The sequence below is a fragment of the Apium graveolens genome, chromosome 2, assembly GCF_009905375.1.
Source record: "Apium graveolens cultivar Ventura chromosome 2, ASM990537v1, whole genome shotgun sequence".
In the NCBI taxonomy this organism is placed as follows: domain Eukaryota; kingdom Viridiplantae; phylum Streptophyta; class Magnoliopsida; order Apiales; family Apiaceae; genus Apium; species Apium graveolens.
In genome coordinates, this window is record NC_133648.1 from 38,933,991 (window position 1) to 38,951,202 (window position 17,212).

Sequence of the window (17,212 nt, forward strand, 5' to 3'; positions counted from 1 at the left end):
CTGGACATCTTGAAAACAAATTCGAACAAATCGTCCACATCTTTTGGTGGAGAGAAAGATCCTGCAGAGAAGAAAACATAGTTCGTAACTTAAAACTCAATGTTATTTAGCAGCAAGTAGAATGATACTAAAAACTGCATACTAAAAACTGCAAGATTGCATTGATACTTCTTGCAGTTTAACCAAAATAGATTATACGAATAACTTACTTTTTGGTGTTTAAACGGTTAAAATTAAGATAGACAAACATGAGCCTATAAAGTGCATGTGACATTACAACAATCATGTAAGCTGCATGACACGAAAAATGCCAACTTGTGCAGTAACATTAACTTGCCGGTACGGATTACGTCTGATTCCATCACTTTCTACTACAATATAAATTGGAGAACGAAAATTAAATCTCAGAACCATCCTTCAACCACCCTTCTTAATGTTATGCTCCTAGAACAAAAGCGCGGGAAACCATAACTTACACTTCAACTTCAAGGTACACTAGTTCTGTTTTCTGAATTTCATATTAAATTTTGCATCGAAAAAGAAATTGTTGACTCATCTAAACTCAAAATTTTCCTAATTGTTTGATAAGTTAAAGACAAATTCAACCACTTTCCCTAGGTATAACCGGAAGGTATGGAAACTAAAAAAGTCACACAATAGCAAGTAACCTCAAGAAAGAAGAGAACAGAGAACAGACTTTTACAAAGAACATGCATTACTTTTCCTCAGGATACTAGATAATAGATATACTCCTAATATCTTATAATTTGTGAACAAACATATCATATGATACAATAAGCTATAAATTTGTTTAGAAAGGAAAAGTTTTTAAGAGTTAATGCAGTCAAACATATGGGCTTGAGAGAATGTACTCTCCAGGGTAAATCAACTAGCCACTAGCCATGCTTGACCAAGGACCAGCTACTTCAATTTTTTTTGTACAAATTTTATACATTTTCTACAGTTCATTGGACAGGAAACACTGACTAATCACATACCAGAAGTTTGGCTGCTTCAAACACAACATGAAAGTAAATCATATTACCTAAATATCAATATCGTGAAATAATGGTGATCATAATGATAAATTTGGTAACCGCAATACAGAAGCCTTCAGTATAACAGACTTTTACAAAGAACATGCGTTACTTTTCCTCAGGATACTAGATAATAGATATACTCCTAATATCTTATAATTTGTGAACAAACATATCATATGATACAATAAGCTATAAATTTGTTTAGAAAGGAAAAGTTTTTAAGAGTTAATGCAGTCAAACATATGGGCTTGAGAGAATGAACTCTCCAGGGTAAATCAACTAGCCACTAGCCATGCTTGACCAAGGACCAGCTACTTCAATTTTTTTATACAAATTTTATATATTTTCTACAGTTCATTGGACAGGAAACACTGACTAATCACATACCAGAAGTTTGGCTGCTTCAAACACAACATGAAAGTAAATCATATTACCTAAATATCAATATCGTGAAATAATGGTGATCATAATGATAAATTTGGTAACCGCAATACAGAAGCCTTCAGTATAACGCTCCCCCCCCCCCTCAAACAATAAACCAACTTGCGATGTTATGGTGGAATACATTCCAATGAGCAAAATCTTACAAGTAATCATATTCTACATACACCTTCATGCTTCAGTCTTCAGATATAAAATGTTAAATTATCATATTTAATCTTAAAATCATCTAACCGATACAAAGTACACAACGTATATAACATTGTGCAATTTAGTAGACTGTTTATCTGTATATGTAAAACTTCGTATAGCCTTATGGAAGCCTACATATACTGGCCCAATCAGTTTATGTAACAAAATTTGAACAATCTACAGTTTTGCCTTTACCAAAAAGAAAACATATATGGTAAAAACAACAGTTTTAAAAATTGGCTGCAGTTTAACAAGAGCACAGAAATATCTCCCATTTCACTCTCTTCAGCTTTAGGGAATTAGTAGATATTGATTTTATTGAATAATAATTGAGCAGAGCGCACACAAGAGAAACCGTGACCTGGAATTATCTAATCGTTATAAAGAAACATAAATATTAAAAGATACAAACTCACTTTTTAAATGTCAGAGAAATGGATAGTTCAGAGATGAAGCATGTGCATAATATCACTGATAATATCAGTCAATTTAGAAGAAATTGTAACCATGACATAGGTTATATCATTGAATTTGATCGAGGGAAAGTAAGTATAAACATGTTTTCCTCCTTCATTTACAGTAGTGAATTAGTCATTGACAGTTTCATATTCAAACTTTGAGCTCAGTGCTATAAATCAGATATGTTATAAGTAAAAGAAAAGAGATGTACGCTTAAGATACCATCATAGATTTAGCATAGTACTCTCTCCAGGCAACAGAACAATATGTTGCAGAATACAACCAGATATATATAATATCTCTTACATGTCACTTTATGGTGTTTCGGTAAATCTGTTGTATAGAATTTTTTCTTTCTACCAGAAAGAAAAAATGTATACCAGACTACATAGAATGTCAGGAAATACAGTTTTACACTTTTAATAATTAATCAGCACGCAGTTATCAATTCAAAAACTCCCAATTTGTAAGAACGCTCACAGATTTCATTTCAAATTTAGATCAGTTTGAACTGATAGCAAGTTTCAGGCTCCCGGAAAACCGACCGAGATTTATAACATTCATCTGATAAACTCCAAACCAAAATACATATTATAATATGAGAAAATAACAAGAATTTGAAGACAAATATGAGATATTGTCCCAAAACTTTAAAAACTAAGAAGCAAATTATTATGCAAAAGTGAAATACTAGTTTGACAATATTGAACGTATTAGAAAGGTTGACTTCTTGGACACCAAGCCCTTGCAACTTATGAAAGATAGTTAGTCCTGAATGTTCACAAATTATAAATTAATTGCATGAATATGCTCATTAAAAGGAAAATAATGATTACAACCAAAAACATTGAGCAGGAATGAAAATAAATTAGATGAGGGGTGAAGCTTTGCCCTACATCTTCTTTTTTCTTTTGGCAAGTATACAACTTCAATCTTGTTACTTAATTTTATATAGGAAAACTGAATTTGAATGTTACACGATGAAAAAGATAATTAAACTTGTTGATTATGAATTCATATTAATTTCCTTGTGTGCAACGCCACAATGCAGATTTCAGAACTCCTTTCTTCCCAAATTAGGGTGCATAAATATCAAATTTGAACAATGTAGAAGAGCACTTGACAGAACCAAGATTAAACAGATTAAAACAACCTTACTGGAAATGTCCATATCCGAGATTGCATCAAGTATTCTAAATTTTCATGATTTGACTCAAATACGGCAAAGATTAGAACTTCCAATCAAACTTATCAAAGTATCCGCCTATATTTACAAGCCGCAAATTAAAATCTTAGGTTAAATACGGCTAACAAGCGGCACAAACAACAGATTGGGGATTTATCCTTGCCTTCTCAAAATGCATTTTCAATAAACCAACCAACGAATTTATAATGACGCCGAGTTATTAACCAAATAATAAAATCAAAACAAACCAAATTAAAATTCGACAAAACATAGACATAATCAAACACACATAAACACCCACAAATCAAGCCATAAAATGATCAACAAGAACAAATGATCAACTTTAAAACAGCAACAAAAAGAATTCAGACAACCATCAACATTAGCATATATGTAAAAACAAACACAGACATAAAAGCAAAAACATATGTAGAAATAAAAAACAAGAATAAAAAGAATTATATACCAGCAATCCTCTTAGAAAAAGCAGCCCACCAATCAGCAAACCCATCTTCAGAAGACCCAGAAGGCAAAGGCTTATGCACAACATCAATCTTATCAACCTTCATTTTCTTTTTATTTCCACCTCTTAAAGGAGCCATAAATTTATACAATCTGCAATTAAATTAAAACCCAAAAAACCCCCAGGTTGAGTTCAACACACAAAATCAACAATAAACTTGTTAGACACAAGAAACAGAAAATATGAAATTAGAAAAAAAAACAAGAAAAGACATGCAGTGTGTGCAAGTAAAGAAGTTAAATATGCAGATGCGAATGAATAGATGCATACAGAGATGTAAGGAGTAGAGAGGGGGCAGCAGTCTATGTGTTTGAAGCATGCAAAGCTGTGAAAGACTTTTGTTGAAATAACAAAATTTGGTTCGGGCGATGAGTTGAAGAGGATGTTGAACAGATTTTAAAGACCACTTTTTGGGCTCAGGTTTTTTTTAAGACAATGTGGCGAAACTTGTAGTTGTCTTGCTTTGATATATACACTACACGCAGAAATTCATTTATGTGCGCAGTTTAGATATATGATTAATCCGTCCGTTATTTGATAACGCGAGGGATTTTTGTAATTAAATTTTGTACTAACCAAGAAGAGAACTCAACAAAAAAATTATATCTATTTATCAAAATTATAACATATATAACACATTTCAAAAATAAATATAACATATATTATACATTTTTTTTAGAATTTTATATTTATTCGAAAGAATTCATACAATTCTTCCGAAAGCGTCTAAAATCTTAAATTGTCAGAGAAAATCCGAACATGTATTTATAATTTTTAACACTCCTCATAGTCGTACGATGTGTTTGCTATGATTAACAACAACAAATATAATTAGTATCATATTAATAACAAATATTTAAATTAAATAAAGGGGGTTGGAGGACTCGAATCCGAGTACCTTTCTAAATCGAGCTCAGATACCATATTAAGTGATCAGTAGTACTAAAATTTAAGGTGTCAGAGAAAAAACCTAAATAAGATCTTTTATTATTTAAATAACGCTATTTATATGATTAGTTGTCTGCAAGTTATGATTTAGTAGAAATTATTTTCCCAGTACTCATTGAACTTAGAAACTTAGTCTAAACGTAATATAAACGTTTGTAACTATAAAAATTTGATCATATAATCACAAACTTGTTATTAACATAGATAGATTTTTTGATAAATACTAATAAAATTGAGTAATTGGATAATTACTTTTAATTTTTAAATTTATAATGCAAATATGCCATTTACATCAAATCTGATGCAAATATACGTTATATTGACACAAATTTCTGGTTAAATATGATATGTATATATATTATTTTACTTTTTTGTAAGGTATATGTTATTTCCTTTTATTTAAATTGTGTACCGTAATTTATGAATAAATGATGTAATATATTTATTATATTTGTTGATATTCCTGTAACATAATTTCAAGAGAAATTAGTCGGTGAAGACACATTTTAGCTGTAAGTTAGTTAGGAAATGGTTAATTTGAATGACTAAATAGGTTATTAATATAATTAAATTTATTCGAAAGTATTAACCGATCATATCCAATAATTTTTCCAGTAACGAGATTTTATTTCGAGCTTTTAAATCAAGCGAGTATTTGAATTTTCAGATTTGATTATGCAGTGCAAATAGTAATCATTGAACAAAATTGGTCTCCAATCAATTTATCTTAATCATATGTGTTATGGGTTGGGAAAAAGATCAAACATGGCAATTATCAGTTTTTTTACTTGGACGACTCTCATTATCTATGGTTCTGAGTTTTGCTTTCTTGTTGTTGTCGAATAAAAATTAGGGTTTTATTTGTATTTATTTATTTATTATTTTTTTTATCTTAGGTAACCCGCAGCCGCTAACCTTCGGGTGCGCACTGGGTAAACCTTATGGGCTCACGCAATAGCCTGCAAATCACGTGAACCAAGGTAAACCGCATTTAAGCGACGAACTCTAGTTCAGGAGGCATAATCATAAATTCTCCTCCCGTGGGATTTGAACATGTGACCAAGAGGATAATTATCCCCTCTTTAACCAACTAAGCAAATACTTGGTTTGTTGAGTTTTGAGCTTTAATTGATGTAATTATGTTCGAGATTATACGGTTCTCACAAGATGATTACGTATCTCTGTGTTGTAGAGAATCAATTCAGAACGTAGTTATAGGTTGAAGCGTAAAACCCTTTATATAGATGTTGAGTCTAGGGTAGGGAGACTTGGCGGACAAGTCTCATACTTAGATAGTAAGTAGGACTCCTTTAAATGGTAGATTCTGAATCCTTCCGTGGAGGAGTACGTTTCCATGTTAGTTATGACGTTGGTGTCATTGTAGACCTCATTCTCAGGTTTGCTTGACGGGCCTATCACGTAGCTGATTAAGGGTCGTGGACGACAAGACCCATCTTAGATTGTGGCCGTCATGGTCTACTAGGACTATCAAGACTATTATTGGGTCGTGGCCGTGACGACCTGCTTTGGGCGGTGGTGTTCACGGATTTTGATCGGGGCCGCTGGGGCTGTTGCGGGTGCCTGGTCGGCCGAGGCTACTTCGGGCTCCTGGTCGGCGACTTACAATTTTTTTTATGGGTAGCCAACCTACTCGACCAAGAAGCTCCCTTGCATCCTACTCGACTGAAGGTTCCTCGTGGTCGCGATGGAGGGTCAAAACTTTCGTCCATGGCCGCGACGGACGGCCGAAGGCTTCCCCCATGAGCATACTCTTCTGAGAAGTTCGTTTGTGGTCCTGACAACCCACTTTATTTGTGGTTGCCATGACCTACTTTTTTCATGTTCACAATGGAGAAAAGAATTTCATCCGTTACCGTGACGGAGGGCCAAAGGCTTCCTCCATGAGCCTACTCGGCCTCCTCTACCCAGCCATGAAATTCATCTATGGCCGCCTACTCGGCCTGGGGGTGTCATGGTGTTGGCCTACTCGGCTAAAAATTTCCATTTTATTCATATTTTGACGTTGCCGAGGCCGAGACGGTGGGCGAGCCCCTGGAGCCTACTCGGCTCACCTCACTCGGTAGGGGGCTTGTGCCGAGGTCTTACACTCAGCTGGGAGGTCTTGGTGCGTGCCTAATCGGCTGTCTTGCACACTTTTTTTGGGCATCGCCGTGATCGCGAAGGTGGGCGAGAGGCTCCTCCTACTCGACTCACCTCACTCGGTAGGGGGTTCCATCATGCCCCCTACTTGGCTGGGGGTGTTGATTCTGGCCCCCTCGGATGACTTTTTAATTGTTTTTGCGTTACCTTTTCAGCGACAGTGCCTACTCCATGGGAGTCTCTCGGCTGGGGACCCTTGGTACATGCATACTCTCCTGAATTTTCCACCCATCTTTTTTTGCGTCGCCGTGTCGGCGACTTTGGCTAAAAGGCTTCCCTTAAGCCTACTCGTCTCACCTCACTTGGCTGGAGCTTTGTGCCAAGGTCCCCTGCTCGGCTGGGGACCCTTGGTGTAAGCCTACTCAACTGAATTTTTCACCCCTTATTTATGCGCCGTTGTTTCGGCGATGGTGGGAGAGAGACTTCCGTGGGCTAGGCTCTTTTTACTCGGCCAAGGGGCTTTATCATGCCTCCTACTCCGATTGGGGCTTTTTGGTGTAGGCCTTCTTGACTAGGAAATTTTTAAAAAAAATTCTTCAGGTGGTCGCCTCCTACTCGGATGAGAGGTTCCCCTGGAGCCTACTTGGTCGTGGGTACTCGACCCTAAAGCTTTATTTTGATTGTGATGCTCTGTTAGACTAAAAAGCTTTAAAAATAACCCACTCTTTTGAGTCTACTCTTCTGAGAGTAGGCGAGATGACATCCTGCTAGGCTGAAAAGCCTTCAAAAATAATTCTATTCTTCCGAGTCTACTCTTTTAAGAGTAGGCGAGGTGATATCCTGCTAGGCTAAAAGGCCTTCAAAAATAATTCTACTATTCCGAGTCTGCTCTTCTGAGAGTAGGCAAGGTGACATCCTGCTATGCTGAAAAAGTCTTAAAAAATCATACTCTTTCGAGTCTACTTTTTCTGAGAGTAGGCGAGGTGACATCTTGCTAGGCTGAAAAGCATTAATAAATAATCTTGTCATTCCGAGTCTACTCTTCCGAGAGTAAGTGAGGTGATGTCCTACTAGACTGAAGAGCCTTCAAAAATAACCTTACTCCTCCGAGTCTTCTCTTTTGAGTCTGCTATTCAGAGAGTAAGCGAGGTGACGTCCTACTAGGCTGAAAAGCCTTCAAAAATAATCCCACTCTTTCGAGAGTAATCCTAGTCGGCTGAAAAACATTCCAATGAGCCTACTCGACTGAGTCTACTTTTCCGGGAGTAAGCTACGTATGCGTCCGGGTCGGTTAAAAAGCCATCCAATGAGCTTACTCGGCTAAGTCCACTCTTCCGAGAGTTTTTGTTTGTGGTCCCCATGACCCACTTTGGTCGTGGTGGTGTTCATGGACACTTGGTCGTGATCATGGACATCCTAGTGGGTCTAGAACTTTCGACCGTGACTGTGGATACTTGGTCGGATGAAGGCCCACCCGAGAGGCTACTCGCCCCCTTCTTCAATGACCTTTGGTCGTGACCGAAGAGGTTCCGATATGGCTGTGGTTGACCAATAACTCGGATCTTGAGTTTCTAACTTCATCTTTTTACTAATTTTGACAATTAACGTAGTTAGTTTTTTTATCAAGGTTAAACTTTGAGTTTTTATAAAACATGTCTCGGTCATATCTGTGACGGGCCTTGATCATGAATTACCTTGTTTGTGTTCATGACGGGCCTTGAATTTCATATAGAATTCTTTTATGTCAAACTCTCTAAAAGTTTTTAATCCAGAAGCCATTTTCGGTTCTAGTTTGCGAAGATGTCTGGAAATGTTCAACCACCTATAACCTTCGTGGCTGAGATGATGGGCAAACGAGGCAATGCTAGGTCTACTAAAGGTATAGTTCATGTCCCTCCTTTGTTTTATAATCCTTTCTTTGATATTCTAAAGAATTCGTTGAACGAGGGGGCGGATGCCTCCCCGAACAACACTGATCCCGACTTCTTCTATCATTCATGTAAAATGAGTGAGTTGGATGTGAGGGAACTCAAGAAAAAGTATAGCTTTCCAAGTTGTATTTAAAGTTTGTGAGACGAGCTAAACTGACAGAAATTGTAATTGGGATCGAGTGAAGCTACATATTTTTAAGGAGCATTCGAGGCTAGGTTGAGGTTCATGGTCCATCCTTTTATTTGTTTGATGAGCTCAAGGTTCACCCTTATCAACTGTATACAAATGCTTGGAGGGTGATCACACTACACCATATATGACCTTTCACAACGCCACTTTTAAATAATATTACATAATATGTTATCCTAGACATGGTACTCATTAGCTAATTCAACACTGTGTTTTTTGTGCTACCTTAGTACAAAACGTGATTTACATTAGGTGGAAAGTGTTGCAGTTGGCAACATTCTTGTCAAAGTGTTACCTTAGAGTATCAAAACATAAATATAATATTTTTGAGATAAAATATTATTTTAAATTTATTTTTCAAGAATCTAAGGTGATACACAAATACAAACCTAATAAATGAGATACATGATAGACGAATGTTTTACATAATAAAATTAAAAAAATTAATAAAAGAATTTTAAAAAGTTCAAATTATGAGTTTTAAAAGTAATAAAAAGTCAAAATAGTAAAAAAAACCTTTTGTTTTAATATGAGAACTAATGTAAAAGTTTTTAAAATAAAAAATATTAAAGATGTAATATACAGTTTTATAAAAGTAATAAAGTACATATAAGTAAATATTATTTCCTAAAATATACTTTAGTTTTACTTTTCACAAATGATAAAAGAAATATATTATTAATATTGGAGTCAGGCCGGGGGAAACTTTGGGCTAGAGGGGGAAATTTTGGGCTACAGCCGCCCAAATTTTCATACAGTTTCAAATTTTTGGGATTACTTACTCGAATATGTCCCACACAATTCATTCACTCACCTATTCTATATCTCTTTGGCTACTCTCTCTGTATAATTTCTTTGGCTAATCTCTCTCATGAATCTCCCTCTCTAGCTAATTTCTCTCATTAATATCTCACTACCGCTTTCCTCTTGTCTCCACCACTTTGAATCTCTAGTACATAATTAGGTATTTTAATTCAATTTAGGGCTCAATTGATTTGCATCTCAAACTAAGGCTCAGTCGATTTGAGAGGTGGAGACTTTAGTTCTTCAAATTGGAATTACTCTTCTTTAATTTTTGTATTTAAGTTTCTTTAAAACTCATCTAATCTCTCTCATTCTCATTTATTTTCAGGTGTTCTTCAAATCAGGGCTTCAAATTAATTTAAGGTATTTTCTATTTTAGGGCTTTGTTTTTATGGTTATGTTCTTCAACTTTATGTTTATTTGGTGTAATTTTAACTAGCTTCAATTCATTTAGTTTTATATTTTTATGTTTTAAATTACATACTCTATTTTTTATAACTTAATCTATTTTTTTTATTTAGCATGATATTGTTTTTGTTCTTTAAAATTCAGAGTATAACACTAGTATATAGTGTGTCTCTTGTATCAGAAATGAAGCTCTCTTTCTTTTTTCACGAGGAAATGCTTTGCAAGAATTATATTATTTGTAAGCGTGTTTGTTTTTTATGAGCATACTGGAAATTCAAAGACAAAAAACATAAAAATATGGCGTGTTAAGTTTTCTTGCTGTTATAAATGTTACTACTAGAAATAATGCCTACGACATCACCCCTTTAACATCGGTTAGACACTACACCATATATTGGCTATTGCAACCCCAAAAAAGTGTAGTAAAAGATACCAAATATGTTACAATAGAGGTTTTTGCAACATTTTTACTAAAATTCGGCGTTGCATTTACTACCGTTGCAATAGAAACCTATAGCAACATTTTTTGGACTTATTGCAACATTTAAATGTGTCACAATAACTCGCTTTATTGCAACATTTTTGCCAGTTTTAGCAACATATTGATGATGTTCCAATATAATACTGTAACACTTTCCTGTAACATTTTGGAGTCTAATGTGTTACAAAAGTCAATTTATTGCAACATTTTTATGTAACACTTTTTCCCTATTGGCATAATTTATCATTTTTAGCAACATTTTACTGCAACACGTGTGTTCCTATTGTAATGCTTTTAATAGTTTTAGCAACATTGTAGTGCAACACTTGTGTTCCTATTGTAATGCTTTTTAATAGTTTTAGCAACATTAATTTGCAACACTTTTTATTACTCTAAGTTGCAATATCCTGTTTGAAATGTCAAAAACCATCTCAAAATCACAAGTTGTCAATAAATCTGGATTTCACATTTCCAATTCCGGCCAGATTACAAATCCAACAAAATACAAGTCAATAAGGCCCAAGAAATGGCTTATACCAGAAGATCATCTAGAAATTTCACCGATGTTAAAAGCAGTTTTAACATTGGTTTCTTTAAAACCGATGTTAAAGTTGTTGTAAGACATCAGTATCTAAACCAACCGATGTCTATAATCGTTTTTAAAAAAAATAAAAAATGCCCACTTCTTTCTTTCCCCCGTAAATACACCAAAAATTCCCCCTTAACCAAATTTTTTATTTTCAGTTTCCCCCAATTAACCAAAATAGTTTCCCCCCTTCTCTCTCTCTCTCTCTCAGCTCTCTCATTATCTCTTCTCTCTCTCTCTCTCATTCTCTCATTCTCTCTTTTCTCTTCTCTCTTCTCTTTCACTGTCTTGTCTCTCTTCTCTCTCATCTCTCGCTGTCTCTTCTCACTCACTCTCTTTAACCTAAAACCCCTAAAATTTATATGAATTAATAAACTCGATTAATTCATAAATCGAGGTCGATTGGTACTGAAGAGCCTTGAAGGAAGTCTAGACTACTCGATTAGTGTATGAAAAGTATGTTTTTTTGAATTTAATTTCAAATTTTATGTTTTGATTTTAATCGAGTTTGTTTTTTAATTTTATGTTTTTTCAAATTTGATCTTAGGTCTCTGGAGCTGGGTTTGGTTAATCTTGAAGTGGGTTTACTCGATTAGGTAAGATTTTACAAATGAAGAGGATGGAGCTGCTGCCACTCCTTACACTGCCGCTGTATTAGATTATCGGGTGGTCTTTCATGATCAAACCGATTCATCTTTGTTGGATAGAACTTTTAGTATGTCAAATGGTCATGCTAGTTATGATGCTCAACATCCTTGCAGGTATCTTAATATTGATTCAGATTTTTATCTTGCTTTTCAATATTTGATATTCTTAGAGTCCCATTATCCTAATTTATGATTATATGATATTTTATGGGTGTAGAGCTAATGTATCTGTGAAAAGAGAGCTTCATACCCCTGAATCTGATCGATCTTGCACTCATCTGAAATTTGAAATTTCCCACACCGGTCTCACGTAAATATCTTTCCTTATCTAGTCATATTACAGTTTGTCATTATCAGCAATACATATTTTTACTTGCCTTTTATTTAGGTTGGAAACTGAGTCATTTTCCTACTTTAATGCAAAGAGAGCTAATGCATTGTTTATCTACATTTTCAATAAGACTAAGGATTTCTATGTCTTGCAGTCAGTTTTTCTTGCTCTTGCAGCTCATGCATCTGATCTTACTAAAGCTAAATGATTAAGCTTTCTTGCATCTCCTACTGGAAAGGTTTGGAAATCTTTTATGATGTTTTCAAGGGTCATATTTGATCTCTTTTTATGCTGTATTAACATTTATTGTTTTCTCTTTAGGATGATTATGCTCAATGGATAGTTTCCAGTCAGAGAAGCCTGTTGGAGGTCTTGACAGAGTTCCCATCGGCCAAACCTCCGCTTGGGGTTTTTTTTGCATCTGTTGTGCCACAGTTGCAGCCTATATACTATTCAATATCTTCCTCACCAAGGTAGATATTCCACCACTTCCTCGCTCTTTCGCTTACTGTTTTACTGATTTCCTACCAATAAGGCATATGTTACACTCATCAATGGATGTTAATGTAATCATAGTGTTTTAAAATATCTAGTCTACTTCAACAAACCTTGGCTAGTTATATTAATAAACAATTAATCATAAGTTTACATCTATTACTGATTAACAATAATTCTTCTAAAGTTTGTTTATTATTATATTCACAGGGCAGTATTTGTGTAGCAATATTGTACTTCACACACCTAATCATCCTTTCAGAGATGTATATATCTATGTTTTTTTACATTATACATGATTGCTCCATCAAGAATTCATGTTACTTGTGCATTGGTTAATGAGAGAACTCCTGCAGGACGGATCCACAAAGGCGTCAAATATTATCACTGTACATAAAGACTATGAAGAAGTTCCACAAGTATCTAACTGGTATTGCTACCAAGGAGATTGATTTAGTTCTACCTCGACCCAAAGAAGTAAGTATATGGGTAGAATGGTGTACAAGCGTGGACTACTTTTCACCGTCCGTTTGTAGTCAGTCACCTTCACTTAATATCGTTTGCTAATTTAACTTGCTTTAATAAAGGTCACATGCTTAATAATATTTTGTAATGTACAAGTATCTTGAGAAGCATCATTATATTGCAAATGTTGTCTCTTAAATGAGAGGAGGATTTACAAAATGAGATTGATATAGGGGTAGTATTGCAATATATAATGGCTCTTATACAGGACGTATGAAAACTACCTTATATTCTAGTTGTGTTCATATGCTGTTATTAAAAAAGTAACTGCTAGTCTACTCAATTAATGTCTAAGTCACAGCCTTCTATCTTTTTTAATCACTTTGTCCATCATTTCTGAGTTTCTGAAAACATGTGGCTACTTATCCTGCAGGCCAATGGCTTTTTAGTGTATATGAGTCGAGCTCAACTTTTAGTTACATCTTGCTCGCGGTTTGCATAACATTGTCGGATTAATGATTAAGTGTCAGTTTTGTGGTGCGTGAGCCATTTTCGTAAACAAGTGGTCTCTCTGAGATGTACTGGTTAACAAACCTGAGGATCAGAGTAAGAGTCGTAATTAAACCGAACCTAACCGAATTTGTGCCTCAATCACGTTCAGGCCTGGCTTGTTAGAAAAGAGTCGAGCTCTGTTTGTCAATATAATTATAATACCTTTCCTACTCACTTGCCCACAAGTGACTCCTCTGTACTATTCACGAGTTTTTACTTATTATAGTTCTTCTCATGAAGAGCTCATATGCAAAATGAAAGTGTTAGATTATAATGACAGTATTTGAGAAGATTAACCATACTGTACATAATAGCTAATACCAGACTTAGCTTCTAAATATACGTTCGATATTTGTGAAGTAAATAATTTGTAATATTTTCTTATACTTGTCTCCTACCAGCACTCACTTCATGTCTGTACTTTGTTAATTATAAAGACAAGCTCAAGAGGGAGCTGTACATGATGTTACCAACTTTGCTTCAGCTGATACTATTTATGGTTCAGCAGCATATCCATCCGGGGAGCATTGCTTGGGAAATGCGACTTTAGTGAGCTATATAGGTTATGAATGTGATTGTAAATATTTAGTTTTTGATGTTGATGTAGATATAGAAATATGTTGGTTGAATGTTGATACATAAGTTTTTTTGGTATATATTTGTTCTCGTTTAAGATTGTTTTTTTATTGATTAATTTGGTGATATATATTTCCTAAGACCTCCTAAATTGTACAAATGTGCTGAAAATTCATATTGTATAATATATTTTTTCCTGTCAGGTGATTTAATTTAAGAATGTTAAGTAAGTTTAATTGCAAAAAGAATGATATATGCCATTAGGTATTATGTACTGATAAAATATGCCATTTTATTGCAAAAAGCAAATGAATTTACATAAATCAATGTTTATGCAATTTTCCATCACTTGTCCTTCAAATTTAACATGTTCTCATTTACTAATTCTGAATTTTTAATTGTAAAAATATAAAACAGGGTAATAAGTTAAACTTTTTAAATAGTATTATGATTTTAGATTTTATTGTATATGATTTTATAACTAACTGTAACTTTCTGCTTGGCTTCTACAAGGGTACTTTGAGAATAAAAATTTATGCACTACTAAAAGGTATCCTTGTGTTGGTAAAACATATATAAATAGCTTTCATGTTCCTTTTTCCTTTAGCATACTTTAGTTTCCTAAAGTCGTGTTGATATTTACGAGTCTCAACAGGATTGGTGTTAAAGCAGCGAAGGCTTGTGGAATGAAGGATGTTGAAATGAAGGTTGCGGCTGTTCCCTCGCTTCAAAGTAGATCATGTCAATTGTTTGGCTGATATAATTCTTTACTCACCTGCAGTTAAAAGTTTGGGGTCTACCACCGTTCCAAGACTGCGTAAATCAGAATTTATATTTTGTAGTTGTGTGCGACTGCTAAGAGTAACAATCACAATGGTACACCTATAATCAAAGGCAATACCATCTAGTATGCCTGGTTTTGAAGCTTATAACTACTATTAAGTAAATTTTGAACTAGCAAATCCAAGCAGTAGCTTTTAGTTTGACTTTTTTTTGAGTTTAAAGTCTTGCTAATGTTAAGCAGTAACTAGTTTAAGTTATAAACATTGTGGTTGCCGTAGTTTTTGAGTTATTATGGTTTATCTAAGTAGTTTTAGTTGTTATGGATGTTTAGAAGGTTGAATATTTGGATGATTGTATATTTGGATGTTTAATGTTTGGGTTGGATGCAGTATTTTGCAGTTATTAAATTGCATTATTGGGATTCTCCAGTTTTCCGTATGAGCATTTCAACTTTTTTTTCATAAGTGTTACAATAGCCTCCTAAACTGTTACCATATCAAGTTACAAAAAGTTTCAGTAGGCTAGTTATAAATGTTACAACAACTTTTCAAAGTGTTACACTAGGTTCTATATATTGTACAACAAATATGGGCCCCCCACTTTCCACATCAGTTGATAGGTCAACTGCCATGTCAGCTAGTGGGGCCCATAACAGGACCCATGTGCCACGTCAACAAGACACCTCAGCCCTGTGGGGCCCACATGTTGACCCCATTTTTTTAAAAAAAAGTAAAACACCTTAAGGTAATATATATTAATATTGCAGTAGTCTTGTATTATGTTACACTAGGACTCCAAGGTAAAATAAAATGTCATGTTACACTAGGGAAAAAATAAGTTACCTTAGGTACCCTAATGTATCATCCACTTAGCTAACATATATTTTATGTTACTGTAGCCAAAAAATGGCCTCGGGTAATGTTAGATATTGAATGCAACATAGAGGGGGAGGGGTGAATGTGTTTCTTGGATTTTTAGCCTTTCAAAACTTGTCTGGATTATAGGTGAACAAAGCAGTTATTACAGAGATATTGTGTTTACAGAATTAATCAACAAGCATAATATTTTCAAAACTCACTTAATTTATATTAATTAAGTTGGTCTTGCTACAAATTTCGTGTTCTTAAGAAAATAAGAACTCAACTTCTATCTTGAGAGAATACAAAAAAATTTAGATCTGTTTGTTACATGTGAACTAAAGACCGGTGCATGCTTTATAGACTAGCAACACGAGTTTACAAAACTTCCACTAAAATGTACTAAACCAATATCTAAAACAACCTTTTTCTAATGTATATGAAGATGTAAAAATGTGTATATAGATTTCCCTAAGATCTCTATATACACATTTTTACTCATCGATATCTCTAAGATCTCTATATGAGAAATTGACTTGTCGATATCTCCAATTATGTTAGGTCCCGAATTATCGTAGAAAGGGAGGGGGTTGAATACGATAATCACTAAATTAAAAATTCTTTCGAATCTTTAGCGGATTTAGTTTTAGTTCTCGGTTAGTGGTCCCGTCTTCTTGAGGTAAAAATTATAACACATTAACATATATAACACATTTTAAAAAAATTATATTTATATATCAAAATTATATTTATTTATCAAAATTATAACATATAACATATATAACACATTTTTAAAATAAATTTATTTATTAAAAATAAATATAACATATATCATACATTTTTTTTAGAATTTTATATTTATTCGAAAGAATTTATACAATTCTTCCGAGAGCGTCTAAAATCTTAAATTGTCAGAGGAAATCCGAACATGTTTTTATAATTTTTAACACTCCTCATCAGTCATATGATGTGTTTGCTATGATTGACAACAACAAATATAATTAGTACCAAATTAATAACAAATATTTAAATTAAACAAAAGGGGTTGGAGGACTCGAATCTGAGTACCTCCCTAAATCGAGCTCAGATACCATATTAAGTGATCAGTAGTACTAAAATTTTAAGATATCAGAGGAAAAACCTATATATGATCTTATATTATTTAAGTAACGCTATTTATATGATTAGTTGTCTACAAGTTATGATTTAGTAGAAAT